Here is a 19084-nt window from a genome sequence, read left to right on the forward strand (position 1 = left end):
CACTTGTCTTTGTTCGCTATTTATATTGAAGGTGAATAAACTGTAAAAGGGTAAGGCTGCGAAACTAAAATGGATTTGTACACTCCAGATGTGTTCACATAGACTAACAGCAAAGTAGACAATATTTGCTAGTTAACAACCTTTGAGCGGAAATATAATACTTTCTGTGAAATGTCAGATTTTCTTCATGCCACCAATACTTTTTTTCTATGGCCACCAGGTAGCGGGTTTTATTTCTGGGAACAGGAGAAGATGTATTGGGCAAACTTAAATTTTCATCCCGATGTGACTAAAACAGACTTGAAAAAATGAAGAAAAAAAGAAAAGTCTTATACTGGAAATTGCAGTAACACCCACTAGGCCAGGACTCCTACCTGAAATGTCTGAGACTGAATATATGATCTGAAATTGGTCCTCTTCCTCTCCAGTTTCCCAAGAGAAGCCCACTACCTGCTCTGTTGGGGTTTTGTATATACTCTGGGCCTACATCCTGCAGCTTTGAGAAGCTGTTTTGTGTATATATCTTAGGGGATGGCCAAGCAGGACTGTTGGTCTTAAGCATCAATAATGTGGTGCAGAGAGGATTCCACCTTCCCGGTGAATTCTTTAGCTTTAGTCTGAGACTTTGTTTATTAATCATTTGCAGGAATAAATATAATTTGTGTTACTCTGATTAAAATTATAAGCTAGCTCTTTGTCCCCCTGAACTGATGAAGAATAAGTCTGGCCAGCTTAGAAGATGAGATGCTTGCCCTTATAATTTCTTTGAAAGGATCCTAATCCTCTGCATGAACTAAAACAGTAGAAGGGTAACAGATTACTCTGCTAACAGACTTTTTATAGTCAGGGTTGAGCAAGATCAAGGGAACCTTACAGTCAGCACAAACCTTACTTGAACAATGACTCTGGAAACATCAACCCAACTTGATGTTGGTTGGATTTGAATTTCAAATACTTTAGAATAAATGCACTATCATCAACAAGACAGACATTGCTGGAAATTTGTAAACATTGGGACTTATACAGCTGGTCTGGTGTTTCAGTTATTTAAAAATCCAGTGACCTCAAAAATACAATGCAATCCATACTAATGACAAGGAAATGGGAGCACAAATCTCCAAGTTAGCCTGGACTAAAAAGGGGTTATGGGAATTTTCGTCAGGTTAGCATGGAGTCTGAGCATAAACTTTGTGTAAATTGTGCTAAGAGGTGGAAAAAGTAGGGAAAAATTAGTCTGCAACAAAGGAATATATTGGTGGTACCAGGCTACTCGTTCAAATAATAAAATAACCATTCATTTTTTAAAGATCTTCTGATGTTTTCCCACTCTATGAAAATGTTTTGAGTAGTGCCACCTGAAAAGAAAGAAAAGGCAACTACAGGGTGCAAGTTAGATCTGAGTTTTTGTTAAAATTCAGTGAAAACTCATTTTCCAGATTAAGGGGATAGAAGTCTCCATCAGCCCTCAGCTTCAGATAGACACCAATGCTGCCATGTGCCCTGTGCCAACTGCACAGAATCAATCTGGAGAACACCAATGCATTTTTATTTGACCTCTATGCAGGTCTATGGCCTGCACCTCAAAGCCACTTTCTGAACATGCTATTTGAGGTGACTGGGTACATTACAGTTCCTGTAATTGTTTTCAGTGTCAATGCGTTTTGCTTTCAAAACAAGGTTTCTGGAATCTTGTTGTTTCTGAGTGGGATCTTAAAAATGTTTTTTGTAAGACTATTCAGTGTGCTGCCTTGAAAGCTTCTGCCAGTTCATGAGAAGAACAAATGAGACTATTAAGCATTTTAGACATAACACAAACCCTTAGCTTCAGTACTCAGTAGTTGAAGAATTTAACCCATTTAATATAACATAGATATGTATGAAAGCATTTGAAAACAAAGATAGGAAGCTTTGTCACTAAAGCTGAAACCAGTTAACTTTCATAGTAGACTATAAAGCTTGAGGCATATTATTTCCTGCAATTCCCACGATGCCACCAGCAGAAGGCAGCATCACACATCAGAGTAATGTGTTCCTTTGGTAGAAACAAGGGGCACATATCAGTAATTTTGTCTGATGCTAGGAGCTTGACAGAATCTACAGAATGATCAGACAGTTTCTACTGGTGATGTCAATCAGAAGATTTCCACAGATTTCTGTGAAGTTATTTTATGAGTAATATCTGGCCTTTGTCCTGGTGCAGAACTTTTCCGCAAGGTTCTTGCCTATGTTCTTCAAGGCACGAAATGCAGCAATCCTCACCTGAAAGACGATTACGCAAGAAACCCTAGATTGACTCATGCTGATTGAGTATTCCTGAATACTCCCTTGCTCTTCAGAGAACAAGGATGGTAGTCCTAGCAATGTGATTAGAACAAATAGAAAACAATATGGCAAAGTACAGTATAGGAGGCCACATATTCTGATTTTTCCAATGAACGTGATACTTACTAACCAAAGTCTGTAAGACCGAGTCAGTTAAACAGCAAACATTATGTTTAAAAAACATATGGTTTGAAGATGAAATAACGAGTGCAGAAATTCCTTTATTTGAAGGAAGAAGTGTTCATCTTGCTAGCACACCACAATGTTCCATGGATGTACCTCCTGTTGCTATTGCTTATGGTGAAACAATCCTTCAAAAAAAGATTAACTTTGCAAGTTAGTGTGTTTTTCATCAGATCTGGACCCTACTGGAATTTGGGTCTGCTGACAGAAATCAGCACCTGAAAATGGGTTTGGGAGTCAATGCAAGATGGGGTAGAGTACTGTTATGAACAGTTCTCTGCTCATGGTCCAAAACCAGGGTGGCTATGAAGGCAATGGCTACTTTATACACTGTGTTAGGATTCTAAATGTCTGTATGGCACTAATTTCCAGCTTGACTTTGAGAAGGCAAACACACCAAGAATGTTTTTGAAATAAAAAATTGTATCCCTTTCAAAAGGTCCAGATAAACTACTCAGAATTTATACCAAGTGAATATTCATCAACAATAAAAAATCAAAACTCCTAAAGAAAAACAGCGGGATGGATATAGGACTTTGCTAGATTGTTTTCTAGGATTCTTCAGGGTAGCGTGCCTCACCTGACACAGTAGGCTCTTACTGTTCCTGAAAAATACCCAGTCTGTAATGTCTGGGACTATCCTTGATTTTCCCATGAGATATTTCCACATCTAGGCAACAGATATTGTACTCAGAGTATCAGGCGTCACTCATCTGCTTCTTTCACGTTTCACTGTTCAAGAGATAGGAGATATGACAGTAATGATGATATCATTACCTTTATGCCTCCACACTGGTCTCACACAGCAACACGTCATAAGAAGAGGTCATTGTAAGGGTATATTGGTGCGAGAGTAGACAATGGGTTTTGGTAGGCAAAAGGGGGTATGTATGGGATTACACTACTCCAGGAAGCAGCAACATAATGATTTTGGTTGAGCTAGTTGCTATTTTACAACAGGATCCAGCCAACAATCCTTTTAGAAATGGTCAAGTAAGGCAGCATTCTTCATGTAAGTCTTACTATCCCTGGTACAGCAGTCTGTCTAGTCATTCTTTCTCCTTGGGACATTCTTTAAAGACAAGCTGAAGTAATTCCAGGCCCATTTACAACATTAGGAGGTTCTTATCAAGTCCTTTTGGCTCTCTACTTCATTCTGAAGAGGTTCTATGGAGAAAACTCAGGACTTTAAGCTGGATGGAGTGTTCTGCTTGGGACAAAGGGAACAGCTGTGCTCCTTCTCTCAAGGGTGCATTTCTGAACCGGAGAGGTGCAATTCCTTCTTCCTCGTCTAGTTCATGAGTAATTATAAAGGTCAGGCAAGGACTTATGGCCCAGGCAAGGACTTATGGCCCACTGCCCTAGGTAAGAGAAATCTGGCTACAGCTGACTTCTGGTTTCTCATCCTCTGGTCATCTGATATTAAGAGGTCTGGCTGCCAAATAAACAATGAAAGGAGCCAAGGTAGTCCCTTCTGAAGATGGAAGTTCAGTGTTCCTAAACTGTTGTAACCCTAGCTTTCTGACTTTGGGTAGCGGTCTTTGCTTGACTGTAGCTGGGTGGTATGACCCAGGCACAGGAAGTTTTCTGCTTACTAGTCATGTAAGAGTGAAAAGAGGATGACAAGCCACAGGTGATCACATGTGCCAGCTGTTTCACTGCAGCCTTTCTCTTCCTTTTCTCTTCGTTGTAAGCAATGAGTCTTTGTGGTCACCCACAATCATATGTTATACTTCTTTGGTAAGGACCATTGCAGCTTTTTTGGTTTTACCCTCCATAGTTTCCTCCTCTGTCTCATTAAAGCACTTGTTTCCACCTTGTCCTAAGCGTATATGTCCTTTATCTTTTTGGACATAACCTTTCACGGGTCTTCAAGGCTAACAGTATTGCACAGATAGTGAATATTCTGATCAATAATCTCTGAAGAAAGATGGCTGCCATGCTTTGGAGCCAAGCACCCCCAAGGTTTTGTCTTCAGTGTTAACAGCTGACAAAATTTAGATGGTGTGGATAGCTGGGGAAATTAATATCAGGTGTTCAGGGCCTTTTAACAGAATAGAGTAGATGTGGCCTTCGTAGCCCTGCCAAGCCACATATCTTGCCAGCAAGTTTGCTTCATGTGAACCATGTCAAAAATACTTTCAAATAAAATGTAATGAAAACAGTTGACTGTGATATAAAAGGCTCTCAGAGAGGTCATATCCCAAATATCTGTACCATGCTGTTAGGCTAAGAGCAGACTGGTCAAAGAGTTTTCAATCAGAAAATGAAAACTTTGTTTAGCTATAAATTTCTTAGTAGCTGTTTGCCACATGACTGGAAAGAGATAAAAGCACACTCAATGAGGGGTAACAGAACACCTTGTTCTGATGTTCACTCACTCCTCTTTCTCTCTAATGTTTTTGATTTAGCAAGACATTTAGGTCCATGGGTCACTGCTTTGCTGAGCTGAAGCCTATATTTCTGGTAACGACAACACACTCCACAAATAAATTCCCTGCTAAACAAAGCAATTGCATGTATTACCTGGGTTCTGGCGCTGAGGGTAGCTCCACAGTTTCTCAGCAAGATTATTACTTACCAATACACTTGCAGTCACTATCATCATGAGACCAAGAGGAAAATGACAACTTTGTATGCATATGGCACACAGTAAGCTCAAAGGGATAAAACTTCAGACAGCTTCTACAGCTAAGTGAAAACTCAGAGCTGCGCTGACAAACAGAAAGGCTTCTCACGCTTGAAAAACTGGCCCGGCTTTTTAACCACGAGTTACTGTCTGCAAAATGCAAGCTCCAAATTCAGGCCACTGTTTTGAAAATAGGCACCTAGATGCAGACTCCTAGATGATTTGATCCCCTCCTAAGCGCAGAGCGTGCTGACCACCTCCGGCTGGCAGCCCAGGTCGGCGCGGGTGACAGGGGTTTTGTCGCATGGATGCCGAGCTGTGCTCCTGCGGCACGTTGGAACACAGCACCACCTAGCGAGCCACAAAAAACACACCCACGCAGACTAAGGTCTAAAAAAACCCAATATAAATTATGAAAATTTTAAACAAACCTGGGTAAAGCCCCCCTTCCTGCAGAAAAGGAAAGCTTGTTTATGGAAGATTAGCCTTTATTTTTTTCTCCTGGTACAAAGCTCCCAGTATCTTAAACTTATTAAATGTAATGATCAATCAGCACTTACTCAATTAAATTGCAAGAAAAGCTTGGCAGACTGTTATTATTCATTTAGTTATGCACTATCAAAATCAAATGTAATTTTTCAAAGGGTAATAATATCTTCCTGAAGAGTTTAGCATGCCGTTACCTTTTGAAGAGAACAAGAAGAGTGGTTTTGGCTGTCAGAAAAGCTAAAACTGCTGTACCTGACCTGGTCCAATGATTTGTTTAGATGAAAGTAACAAGACAAATTAAAATCATGTCCTGTATGTTTAATACGCCATATCACTGTGCTCCCTCACTATGGCAACATAAGCTTAAATTTTCCTGTGCAATGTGCTTTGCTGTACTGGAAGCTATCTGTAAGATGGTATCTAATTCCATCTCTGTACTTTTCCTTTCCTGTTATCTGTGTTGCTCTTATGACATTTCCCTTAGTAAGTCCTCTGTATCTTTCTCTTACTCTTTTATATATGCCTTCTTCCATGTCACCTTTGCCACTCTTTGAAAATCTATACAGGCTGAACACTTTCTCTTGGCTTCAATAGCTTCTTAAAACAATACCCCCCTCGGGAACTTTCTCAACAAGGAATCAATTATTTGAAACAAAACAATGTCAATCAGCTTTGAGACTGCCCAGACACAATTAGTGGTATACTCAGTATCATGTTTTGAAAAGCATATAATACTTTCAAAAGTAGTCAATATTCTAAACTAAGAAAACAAAACAGGGAAAAATGTAGCCTCAGGTTCACACACTTGGGATTTGAGTTTTATTTTGTTTTGTTTTGTTTCATTTTTTGCATAAGAAATTGTTTAGGACAATCCCAAATCTTTTTAAAACACACATCTGTGATGAGCCTCCTTGTTGGCAGTGCTGCATTCGAAGCATTACAAATGAGGAGTTTAGAGACAGCATTTCATGATGTGAATCTAGGAGTACCTGACAAACAAACTTATAACAAGATTGTCATAGATACAGTATGCACAGTTCTCTAATTTACATGACAGAATGTGGATTAAAACTTCCAGGATAATTTGCAAGTTCCTCTATTAGTGCAAAAGATAAAACACAGCAGATTTTTGTAGAGGTTTTGATTTAAAAGAAATTAACTTGAGGAATCATCACATCTGTACTGAAACCTTAGTCCCAGGATTACCTGTTTTTTGGAGGTACTCTTTCTACTAAAAATAGAATTTGCCCCTCTTAGGGGTCTAACTGTACCTTGACAGGGTCTCAGTCGGTCTGGGTGTACAGGCACAGGAGGGAATGCAGGATTGTGACAGCAGGGCAGTTCTTGACATTCATGTTCTTATTATTGGCCAACTGGAGAACATTTCTATAGCTTTATAGAAAAGCAATGATCCTTATGCAGGTGAGATGCAACAAGCTTTTTGGAACAGACATTATAGCTCTTTTCAAAGCCTGTAATGATGATATAGAGACATTTCTAGCTTCTATCTAGACATATCTACCTCCAAACAACAAACTCGTGTATGTTCTTCATGTGATCTGTATTTGGGTTGTAAAGGGTTGTTGTACGTGTACGTTTTCTGTAAATATATTATTTTTCACCTGAAAAAAAAAAAGTTTGGCTATTTGTATGTTATTTCTGAACATCTGGAGACATTTTTAGACTCCTGGATATATCAGGTTTGCACCAGCTGTGCTGTTTGATGGATGGGTCTATATTTTTTCAGGTGTATTTTAGTCACTAAAACGGAAGCCCCAAACCAAAAATCTTTCGTAAAACAGAAAAATTACCAATCTTTTATGACTCATTAACCAAAAAGAGTAAAAATAATGTTTATACATAATTTGGAGCAACTTTTTTTTTTGTTAGGATTTCTTTTGTGTCCTTGAGAGTGGGTCAGTAAATGTAATGTTATCCAAGTTCTGCAACAGTAACGGCTTCATAACACCAGGTCATATAGACGTAAGAAACGGGAGTCAGAGAACTGCTCTGTCAGACCAAGTGAACTTCTAGGCAAACAAAGCATGGTTTGGATGTACTTTGATCCAGTTTTGCACCTCTGACACTCACAGAATCACACAGAGCGAGCTAAGAAAAAGTGCTGTTGCCCTTCTAATGTGCTTTCTCCAGATCTAGACTCATTCCCTAACACATTCTTTTAATGTGGCTAGGCATTGATTCACTGATTCATTGATACCTGTTGTTCTCTTACTACCATGCTTGCGTATGACTGTCCTCTTTTCTTTTTCTTTTTTTCTTTTTTTTTTTTTTTTACCTCTTCTGGTCATATTTTGCACCTATTTAGTCGGTCTAATCCCTACTGAAGCTTTCAGAGCTTCTAGGTGTTAGTATAACAACACAATAATGGCATAATATCCTCCTATTAGATCCAGATACAAATGTAAGAGTGATGAGAAAAGGCAGGTTAATGAAAATATTTAAATCTGCTTTCCTAGGTTTTAGAGTCTGAGATCAGATTCTCAACACTGATGAGTGAAATCAGTTTACATACAAAACTGAAGACTGCAGTGAACAGCCATTACAGTGTCCTGGACAATTTTTTTGTGGCTTGATTCACTTTTCCCACAGTATCTCCTGTACAATTTGATGGGGTCAATAAAATGAGGTGATATTATACTTTGCCCCTTGATGAGATGCATGGATTTTACTGTTGCAAAGTCAACATTTACCCTTTCATATGACATTATCCTGAAGTTGTGTATACATTAGCAAGCAATGCAGCACAGTAGGAGTGGATCTGCAGTGTATTTCAGGGGTATTTATTTCACATGAGCTCGTCTCACCTTAGACTAGTAGACTATAAGCTTATTAATAATTGGAGCACATTAGATGTGGTGCTGAAGGGTATCTTCTTTAATTTAATATGGAAGGAATCCACTGATCACATTGAGAATGCTTCAGGATGTGAGCCCAAGGCACAGCAGCCAGCAACACCCTGGAGATTCATTTTGGAAACACGCTGATCTGAACTAGAATGCTAATATTGTCAGAAATACCCTGAGACATTCCAGGTAATTCCTATTCTAAGTGTGTGAGGAAGGTGCATTGATTTCATAACTACTTGCAACGGCAAATACTGATAAACATTCTGTTATGCACTTCACCTGACTTCTTTGTATAAAAATCTTGATTTCCATGCTAGATTATGCAGAGGATGAAAAAAAACCATTCCAAAACAAATTTTGTTGAGCGGTACCTGAGCAGCAGAATTGTAATCCAAATTAGGGAAGAAATACAATTCTGTAGCAAAGAGGGAATTCTGCACGCGCTACTGAAATGGCAATATTTTTTTTTAGGTATACTGTCATTGTATACTCTCCAAAAATGCAGGACTTAGTTTCTAAATAAAATATATCCATTGCAACTCTTAAAAAAATCTCAGTGCAGTAAACACGACCAGAGAATCATATTTCCAAAACCATACTTTGAATCTACTCAGTTTTCAACTCAGTTATGTTTAAATTGTTGAATTTATTTAAATTTGTTCAGAATATTAAATAAGCAGAAAAGCTAGACCTCAGTAAGATTTACACCTTCATTTTTTAACTGTTCATTTCTCAGATTTCATTTTTTTGAGGGGTGTGAATACCAATAGATCTGAATGGTACTTTTCTTTTTCCCTTTACAAAGGTATTTTTGGTAACTTTTCCTCCAAATCCACACGTCAGCTCTACATTCCACATCACAGCACATAAAACACAGCACTTTAAAGTATCCATATCAGACCAGCCTTTTTATCAGAGGATTAAGTTCTTTAAAGGAAATGTAGAAACGATCTTTGCATTTCACATCTATTATGCAATCAGCAAAATGTATGTGAAAGAATGTTCCACCTGCTGCCTTGAGAACAGGCTGCTTTCCCTGTGGTACACCCCAGCAATGAGTTGAGGAAATATTATGTTGACAGAGCTTGAGTAAAGAAGAAAATGAGCATTGTTCTTCAACAGCTCTCAAATTCAGTTTTGGCAGCAGAGTAAGCAGCTACAATCTAATGGCATCTTGTGTAAGTGAATTTACAAGATGCCATTTTTAGGGATCATTTTCCTGCTATAAAACGCATATGGTAAGTAAGCATTTGAGGAAGAAAAAATATGGCTATTTTTATGCATAGCTCTTATGGTTTCTCTGACAAAATAATTTTCATTAGCTTTAACTTTTCTTCTTTTGGAAACGTATTCAAAACTCATAACTATCACAAGTGGTCGTTGTGAAAGGAATGGTATGGGAATACCTCCCCCACAAGTTCTAAGAAAATATCCACTTCCAAAACCTGTCAAATGGACAAATAACTTTTTTTTTATTATTTATTTGTCCTTAGACAAACAACATTCATCATAATTCGTGTTGAAAATTATAAACCAGTTTGATACTATAAACTGCATTAACTCCTGCTCATAGAGCACAAAATAGTCCTTATCTGTGGGCCAATTCTTAAGGCAATTTGGACAGAACTTGAATGGAGTGTTGCATATGTGTACTTACTATGAGTTATTCCTTTGTTAGTTTTTCAGTAACAAAATAATGAAAATTAATTTAAAAGCTATTTTCAGTCATGAGAATTCTTATTTAAAATACTTTCAAAATATAGACTTTTGTATTAGTGACATTGATATGTAGCTTTTCAGGATACGTGAGAGGATGTGGTAACAGGGTGGTTCATGGATCCATTTCTTTACCTTTCCTTTGTCTACAGCTGGGAATAGAAGTTACATTGATTAGCAAAAAAAATCTGGGAGCTTTTGCCTTGTTTTTGTTGCTAAGGAAACCATTTCCTTGGCATCAATGCATCCAGCAGGTCTGTCTTACTTTCCTGTGAGGTCTAACAGAAGCAGCATTGTGGAATGGCACTGAGGGGCAAAAAACCCACCGAGATAAACAAGGAGGAAAAGATCAACAAAAGCAGCTGAAAGTTAATACAGGGATATCACCTAGTTGAACTGAATTAACTCTTGTTTCTGTTTGGGTCAGCCAGGGAGCTCTGTGTATAGGTAAAGATTTAAGACTCTTAACAAGACTACAGCTAAAAGCCAAAAAGGAACAGAATCCTTCACATCAGAAAGCCCCAGCCACAACCGTCCCACCCCCGAAAAAAACCCTGAAAAACAAAACGAAGAAGGAAAGATGGAACCATGTGGTCTGAATATGAAATCTGAAGGCAGAGATATTTGGTTTGCACTCTCCTACCGCTTTTAAAGTGGTAACCCTATTTTAAATAGAGTCCTTTCTTCTACTGTTTCCATCACATAATTTAGCTGATGCGATTTCAGATGCGGGTATTCCATGAGAATGTAGTCATTATGTGCATTTAATATAATAAATGAACTTTTTGTTGGTGCTTCTGCAGCTGTAATTTAATTCTTGCTTCACTTCTGCACTGTATATCACAAAACCAAGTATGGAGAATGAGGAGACAGATAAGTGACTCCGTTATCCACTCTTCCTGGCTGACTGTACAATGCCTCAGCTGTTTCCTTTTCCAGCACTGCTCCTTGCAAATAGCTTAAACTCTGCTAAAAATGAAGTGAGTGACAAGCAGGATACACCAAACACCACATTTGGCAGAAAGCTGGGTGACACATGAAAACCTGTCAAAGAAGTTATATTAGTAAAACTGAAGGAAATCCCAAGTGGCAAAATGGTTGGCTCCGGGACATAGTAGTGGTATACAATCTCTTTTAAAAAAAAAAAAAAAAAAAAAAAAAAAGGAAAATCTCTAAGACAGTGGTATGGATCCAGGCAAGAGCAATAGTAAAAACATCATTGTCACCTTACAAATTTACAACAGCCTACCACATCTGAAGGCCGTTAATAGACTCTGTACTATTTCTTGTTCAAAAGTCAGACACAAAACCCCGCCGTCAGAGCTAAGACCATTTGCATTCTTAAACTGAAAGTTTCAAAACCTATTGTTGGTATGGAAGTGTGAAGACACTGAAGCTGGTGCCTTCAGTAAGTGAAGCAAGGAGACACATTCCCAATTCATTTACTCAGTCCTTTACTTATTTCTGCACATAAAATGTTTATTTTTCTCTATATTTCAAAGTTATTTCTGTGATTATGAATACGTACTGGTAGATACCATCAAGACATGGAAACACATATCTGGGGACTGTCAGGAAGTGCAAGAGGGAGGCTGTTCCACAGGGAAGGTGAGCTGGGAGCCAAGAGTCTCCCCAGCACAGCTGGGTGGTAATCCCTCTGACCAGGGTGCAGGGGAGCAGAGCAAGGCAATGGAGGCAACAGGTCCCATCGACAGGCCAGGGTCGTCAGACAAAGGCAAGGTAACCTCAGAGAAAGGTCCAAGATCTGTTCAGGAAAGCCAAATGGAAATTTGGTGTCAGCAGACAAGGGGACTGTAACCAGTTACACCTGTGATGCAGCTCAGGCAAGCTCAGCCCTGAGCGCTGATAGAACCCCTGGACCGAAGAGTACATGGGGTGCTGAGGTCCGTCCAGAGAGCTGAGCCTGTAAAGGCTCTCAGGGCCCTGACAGGGACTTACTGTAGAATGATTTGGAAAGTTTTTATTTATTCTGTTAGCACGGGTGGGTAACAAAACAGTTGCATATTATTGGATAATACATCAGAACTAAACATGATATATGACTTTATTACAAGAGTTTAATTACAGGTTTATGATTGCATAGGCTCACAAAAAAACATTGTGGTTTGTCCTCACTGATGGAGGAGACAAAGGGACTCTGGGGATTTCTGTTCCATTTGTGAACCTAAGAGCAATAGTGAAGGCATCACCGTGACTAGAGGAGAGCAGAAGCCACAGTGACATTAAGCATCCTCTCACAAACTTGCATGCTCAGGAATGCTACACCATACAAGAATGAGGTCCATCCCACTGCAAAGCATGTATGGATAAGTAAGGCTGGGGAAAATAGTAATAGCCCTTCAAAAGTCATAATTATAACAACATTTTTTTGTTGCCTCAAAGTTGTTTCCCTTCTTTTAGTTTTTGACCTTTCTCTATACTTTCTCTTCCATAACTTGAAATGTAAAAATGGGCAAATTAATCTTACAGCAATCCCTGCCATATAATAAATTGAAAGAACTGGAAACCGTCAGAAAACAAAATATCTTATTGTTATGATGTTCTCGTACAACAGAGGACAGCTGGCCTTTCAAAAGTAGTTTCCAGTTACTTTAATTAATTAATTAATCCAGTTACTTTAATTAATTAATTAATTAATTAATTTAATTAATTAATTCCAGTTACTCACTAATTTCTTTTAGGGAATACATACTATAGAATTTTGGAATGTATTATGAGTTTAAAGAAGCAGTTGAGATCTAAACAGATCACATCACCCCAAAGTGAAATGTGTCCACTGCGAGTTTGCAGTCCCTACAGAAGATAATTAATCTTACTGTCCTAGACTTAGACCATCTCTGAATGCAATAAGATACACATTCTGCAACAATTTTTTTTTTTCTATTTTTGAGATGCCTTCCGTTTCCTCTTACTTGCTGCTAGTGTGCAACACCAGTTGGTTTAATATGCACAAAATACAGGATTTCCATGGGATAAATTGAGAATACAGATTAAATGAATCTCACTGTGCACTTTTGCTGTTAAAGAAAGAGGAAATTGAAAGAAATAGCCTCCAAGATGACATGAAATTGGCTTGATGATTTCAAAGCCCTAATTATGTCTGGATAGTAAGTCTGCAAAGTACATACAGTACAGAAAAAGAACTCCCAGCTTTTTGATGGAAGTAACATTCTGTGAGTGACTAATATTTATTGTATTATTGTTGTTACATGAAACCCTTATTGACCAGCAGAGAAATGATCACTTTTACCTCCTTTTTTTGAGAAGAATTTGTGCTTATATACAATACCACCTGAATTAATGTATATAAGGAACTCATTTGTCCTTGTTTGCTTGTAGCCTGCATACAGGTTTGTGCTTTATTCTTTAATGTTAATCCTTGGCCTCAATTCTACGGGAAAAATAATCTCAGTTTTTATTCAAAGTCTCATATTAGTTTTCTAGAAACAGAAGTATACACTTTGAAATTTTATTACTGTTTTAACCAGAATTTGGAACACACAATAATTCAATATCTCAGTAAATGTACAAGGTGATTTTAAAATGCATAAACACTATTCCATATAATGTACTTCCATGAATGTCGTGGTTTAGGCCAAATCCACCACTGGGGACCCGAGGGACCCCAGATGGGACCGACAGATGCTCCCCTCTACCCCTCTACAAAGAGAGAGGCAGAGGAGGAAAAAAGAGACTTAAGAGTTTAGAAGAAACTAAACTACTTTAATGAAATATTACTAATAAAATAAAAAGAAATAATGAAAAATATATACAAAACCGTATCAAGCTCCCGAGATGACAGTCACGTCACCGGCTGGCACTGGGGCAGTCCCAGGCTGGACTCAGTGACGGATGGGAACTGGATTCCGGATCTGGAGTCAGGATTGGGATCACAGGCAGACAGAGTCCTCCTCAGACGTCGGCCATTGAAGGAAGAGCCCCTGACCCTTTGATCCCTCAGCTTTTATACTGAGCATGAGGCAGATGGGATGGAATACCCTGTTGGTCAGTTTTGGGTCACCTGTCCTGTCCGCTCCTCCCTCCAGGTGGGACCTCACTATGCTTTTCCGCTTCCGACCCTCCAACATGGCAAATAACAAAGTTGGTTGGCCTTGGCTGTTATGGCAATAAGTGTAAGCAGGAGCCTCTCTGCATACCATGCCTGGGCATCAGCTATAAACAATTGGTCTTATCACTCTGAGAGAGTGAACACTGTCTGCACAATATGCAGTTAATTTCAGTTGTTAGAAGAGGCCCAGCTAAGAAGCGAAGTTATTGAACAAAATTGGTTCTGTTTTACCTCAAACCAGGACATTCCACCCCTTATTCCATACCATTTGCATCTTGCTCAGATTACTATTACTTTTATACATCAAATTTACACACACACAGTTATATATGATATGGATATATGCAGGTCACTCATCTACGGTTTATGTTTATATACAAAATTTTAAGTCCATTTAGTTTATGATTGCAGGATCTCATCTCAGGGCAGTAAAGATGGTACAAAATTCATTCTGGTTCGTGCCCATGGGTAGCATGTTCATCTTGAAGAGCTTGCTGGACGCCACTTGATGAAGTTAGCTCAGGTTTCATCACCACTGTGTTATTCTGAAAAACACTTATTGAACACTGTTAGTATTATGTAGTGATCAGCATCATACAGCTCAGGATTGAGTATTCTCACCAAGGGTTAAATTCCCTTGAGGTACACATTGAACTTCTCCATCTTTCAGCATCACCCACCAAGTACATCCAGGTCCTTGGGCAAAAACAGTCCCACGAATGGGTTTGCTTTTGCCTGAAGCAGGGAAAACCCAAACAGTTTTCCCTAACAAATTCCTTTCATGCACCACAGGGACTTTATCCCCTTCTACAGTATGTAAAAGGTCTGACTGAGCAGGACCAGCTCGATTGATGGATCCCCTGGTGTTAACTAACCAGGTAGCTTGTTGTAAATGCTTGTCCCAATTTTTAAAGGTTCCACCTCCTATAGCTTTTAGGGTGGTTTTTAACAGTCCATTGTATCGCTCAATCTTCCCAGAAGCTGGTGCGTGATAGGGGATATGATATATCCACTCAATGCCAGGACAATGAAATACTGTGAAAGTTGATAAAATGAGAATTTGAGGGGAGTTACTTTTTACATTTTACATAAACAATAGTTTATTTCTCTGTAATCTTATTTTAAACTATTAAATTGACCAAAATCAGGTACCTATTTAAATTGGCACCACCCTTATTACTAATGACTGAATTGTGTAGGTCGCAGTTGATGATAATGAGATCTTAAACAGCTAGTTCATCTTAAACACCTAGATGCTGGAATGCTTAAACCAAAATTCCCAGTTCTCAAGTCAAGTAAAGTTAAAAGTGACTGGTTTATCTCAGTCTTCACATTGGGACTTATTTCTTCATATCTTTTGTCCCATTTTTGGATAAATTTTTTTCAGCAGCTGATCACAAAACAGACATGAAACATAGTTCAATATTGGCTCTTTATCTACAGCAATTGCACATCTACAGCAACTACCTGAGGAATATGCATTTGATAAATCAGAACCTACTTCTGTTCCCTTTTAACTGTGGGCTTTATCCAAAGCAAACTTACATCATCCCTTTTTGTTCTAGATTTGTGTGGAGACTTAATAATAATTTTCTCGCACCTTTCATGGATTCAAATACAGAGCAAAATGCTGGAGCTGTAGGACTGCAGCACGATGCACTGCTTTACTGCAGTTAGAGAAGTGAGCTTTTCTAAGTAAACAAAAGACCTTAACCTGAGAGCAATGATCTGTATGGAAGAAAGAAACTCCCTAGTCACAGAGAAGATCTCTCATGCTCATTTGCCAGAGATTATGAAAAACTCAAAAAATGTATCTAAAAATAAGAGGCACCATTTAGAAAGAAAATCCACTTTATTTCACATTTCTGCAATGCTGTAACCATTCAGGTAAGTGTATTTCATTAAGTCTTCTTTTTATCAGCAATCAGCTTACATTTCTGGTGTCTGGTGTAGTTATTAGCACCGGTGTGTTGTGCATTGTTTATATCATACATAGACAATGTAGCACTTATCTTCAGAACAGAAGTTTTTATATGAAAATTAAAAATGTGTAAGGCAGTCATTTCTTCACCTGTCACATGAGAATGGGAATAGGCTTAGCGAGAAACAAAAGGCTTGCTGTTGAAGACATTATATGCTGTTGCTTCCAACCAAAAAAATCCTGGTATCTCTTTCATGCCACCAACTCTCAGTAATCAAAGAATGTTTCAAGGCGCAGAGAACAGAGACCTTTTTTTTCATATGGGTGGATTTGCATAGAAGATTTTTTTCTCTGTATTCCAAAGCACTCCAATAATCTTTGAAAGTCTGCAAGGTTTAGCTGAGGGACTCAGTTAAAGAGAATGGACTTTAATTTAAAGAAATGAAGAAAAAAGTCAAATAACTAATCCTTTGATGTTTAATTCATAGTTCTGTTCAGCTTCTTAAAACTTCACCGGAGTCCTCATGAATCGAACTGTGAAATTCTGGAGTGAAAATGTGAAGATGTCATCATCACTGACGTGTCCATTCCCACGCAGCTTTCAGTTCAAAATATAAGATGATTTGTCTTGGCAAATATGGTACCTACAAAAAATAAAAGACTTTCTGTTGCACACCTTCCCTACATATATTCAACTTGGTAATCTGCCTAGGTTAAAGGGAGTAGTTAGGGGTGTTTTTTAATTTTACAGAGAAAATCGCAGAGAGACTGAAGTAACAATGGCCTCATGAAAAATCCTGACTCTGAAAACAAATGGAACGTTTTTGCAATTGACAGCTGGGAGAGAACTCTTTCTAGCTGAAATATGGAAGGCATGAATCTTTTTGAAGTTGACATATATATATATATGGAAATATCTAAACCAACCTTCAGTACACCTGCAAGGGATCTTCAGGTCATGACATATTCCAGAACAAATCTTATAAAACCCAAAATACATACAGTCTCTAGATAAGTATCTTCCCATTTCTTCCCACTATTCATGCTGCCCTGAAGTGAGCCAGAGTGGTGAACTAGTCATGATGGTCGTTAACTGGAGGAAAATAAATCTATTTCTTTCCATTTGAGTTACCTCCTGGATTCTGCTTGATGAAAAGCAGAGACATCAGCCTCAGAATGGTGGAGAAATGCAGCCATAATTCAAAGGATTACCCAGGCTATTTCCTAAAGCTGCTGTTCCTAAAGCTGGACATTAGATTGGAGAATTTCAGTAATAGCCACAAAGTGACAGTTTGAGGGGGGAGAACCTGACACTCTTCCTGAAGTGTCACTGATGCAGATGATGCTGAGCTAGATGGTCCATAGGCTTGAAGGTGCCTTGGTGACTGTGACCCCTCATCTGCAAACTCCTTGCTAGCTCATCAGAAGATGGAGAGTGAAACTTGTCTCACAAATATTAAAAACTAAATATGTAGCTACAGTTTTGTGTGATTTTTTTTTTTTTCTAAAAGCTTGCATTGTTTACGTAAGCATCACAGTAGTACATCTCACCTATGTAAGGAGAAAAACAGAGAGCAACCATACCACATGACTGCCTGGAAAAGAATAATGTGTCTTAAGTGGCCTGCTTGTCAACTTCTTATTTGTCTGTGCTTCTGTACATTGTACTGAAGTGGCACTTTTCAAGGAGTAATTACAGAGGCAGGAAGTTATTGCTCTATTCTGACACCAATATATGTTGGTAAATTTTGCTTCAAGGAGTGTTCAATGGTGACAGCTTTACCACAACTACAGGGAGGTCAAAACGGAAGAAAGAGGGTGAAAAAAAAAGAGAAGAAACCAGCTACTTTCAAAAATGTTGTGTGGTAACCACATGACAGAGTTATAAAACAGATGATATGATGGGAGAGCAGGTTTGAACATAAAGAAGGCTTACAGTGAATTGCCCTTTCACAACAGGGTGGTCCCAGTGGGATGAAAAGTTAGTAATCTAAACTATACCTTACTATAAAAACGGCTCAAGCTTTAAATAAGCTGTTGTCTTAGACATCAATTAAATCATAAACCCACTCAGTAAACTAATTGATGTCTGTGTCAAATAGGAATTTAATTATAAAGCTTTAATCTTGGCAATGCCACTGTGACCAGAAGTGTGTATGTTCTTATCCTTCCCACTTACTAATAACACTTCCCTTATTTCAGGAGTTTCCTTTTCTTAAGTAATTTGCACATTTGACCTTTTATCCATTTTTGTATGCACTTGAGAGAAATATGCACTTATTTGAGGTTGTTCCAAAACTTGTGGAAGTCAAAAGCAGATTTTTCCACTAGTATATTACCAGTTTAGTATGGAGTCAAGCAAAATTCTGGAGGATTACTGGATTTCTTAGAGGAGAAAAAATAAAGAACAATAATAAATAATCTTTGTGGTCCATGTAGGTATAGAAATACTTTTTTTTTGTGTCATATTTCTCTCAACCCTAAAAAGTCTTCATAAAAAGATCATCCTTTTGTGACACATATAGGGTAATAGAAATATTATAGCCATGACAGTATCCATTATCTTTCTTCTCTACCACATTTTTCTATCATTTGCTCTGTCTTTAAAATTTATATATAATATATTTGACTGTGTTAGATATTCATTCAATAAAATAACAGGAAAATATTGTTATATGTTAAAATATCACAGAATCACGGAGTTTTCAGAGTTGGAAGGGACCTCTAGAGATCATCTAGTCCAACTCCCCTGCCAAAGCAGGATTGCCCAGAGCACATTACTCAGGACTGCATCCAGGCGGGTCTTGAAAACCTCCAGAGAAGGGGACTCCACAACCCCCCTGGGCAGCCTGTGCCAGTGCTCTGTC

This window comes from Vanellus vanellus (assembly GCF_965231255.1).
Source record: "Vanellus vanellus genome assembly, chromosome: 1".
Taxonomy (NCBI): domain Eukaryota; kingdom Metazoa; phylum Chordata; class Aves; order Charadriiformes; family Charadriidae; genus Vanellus; species Vanellus vanellus.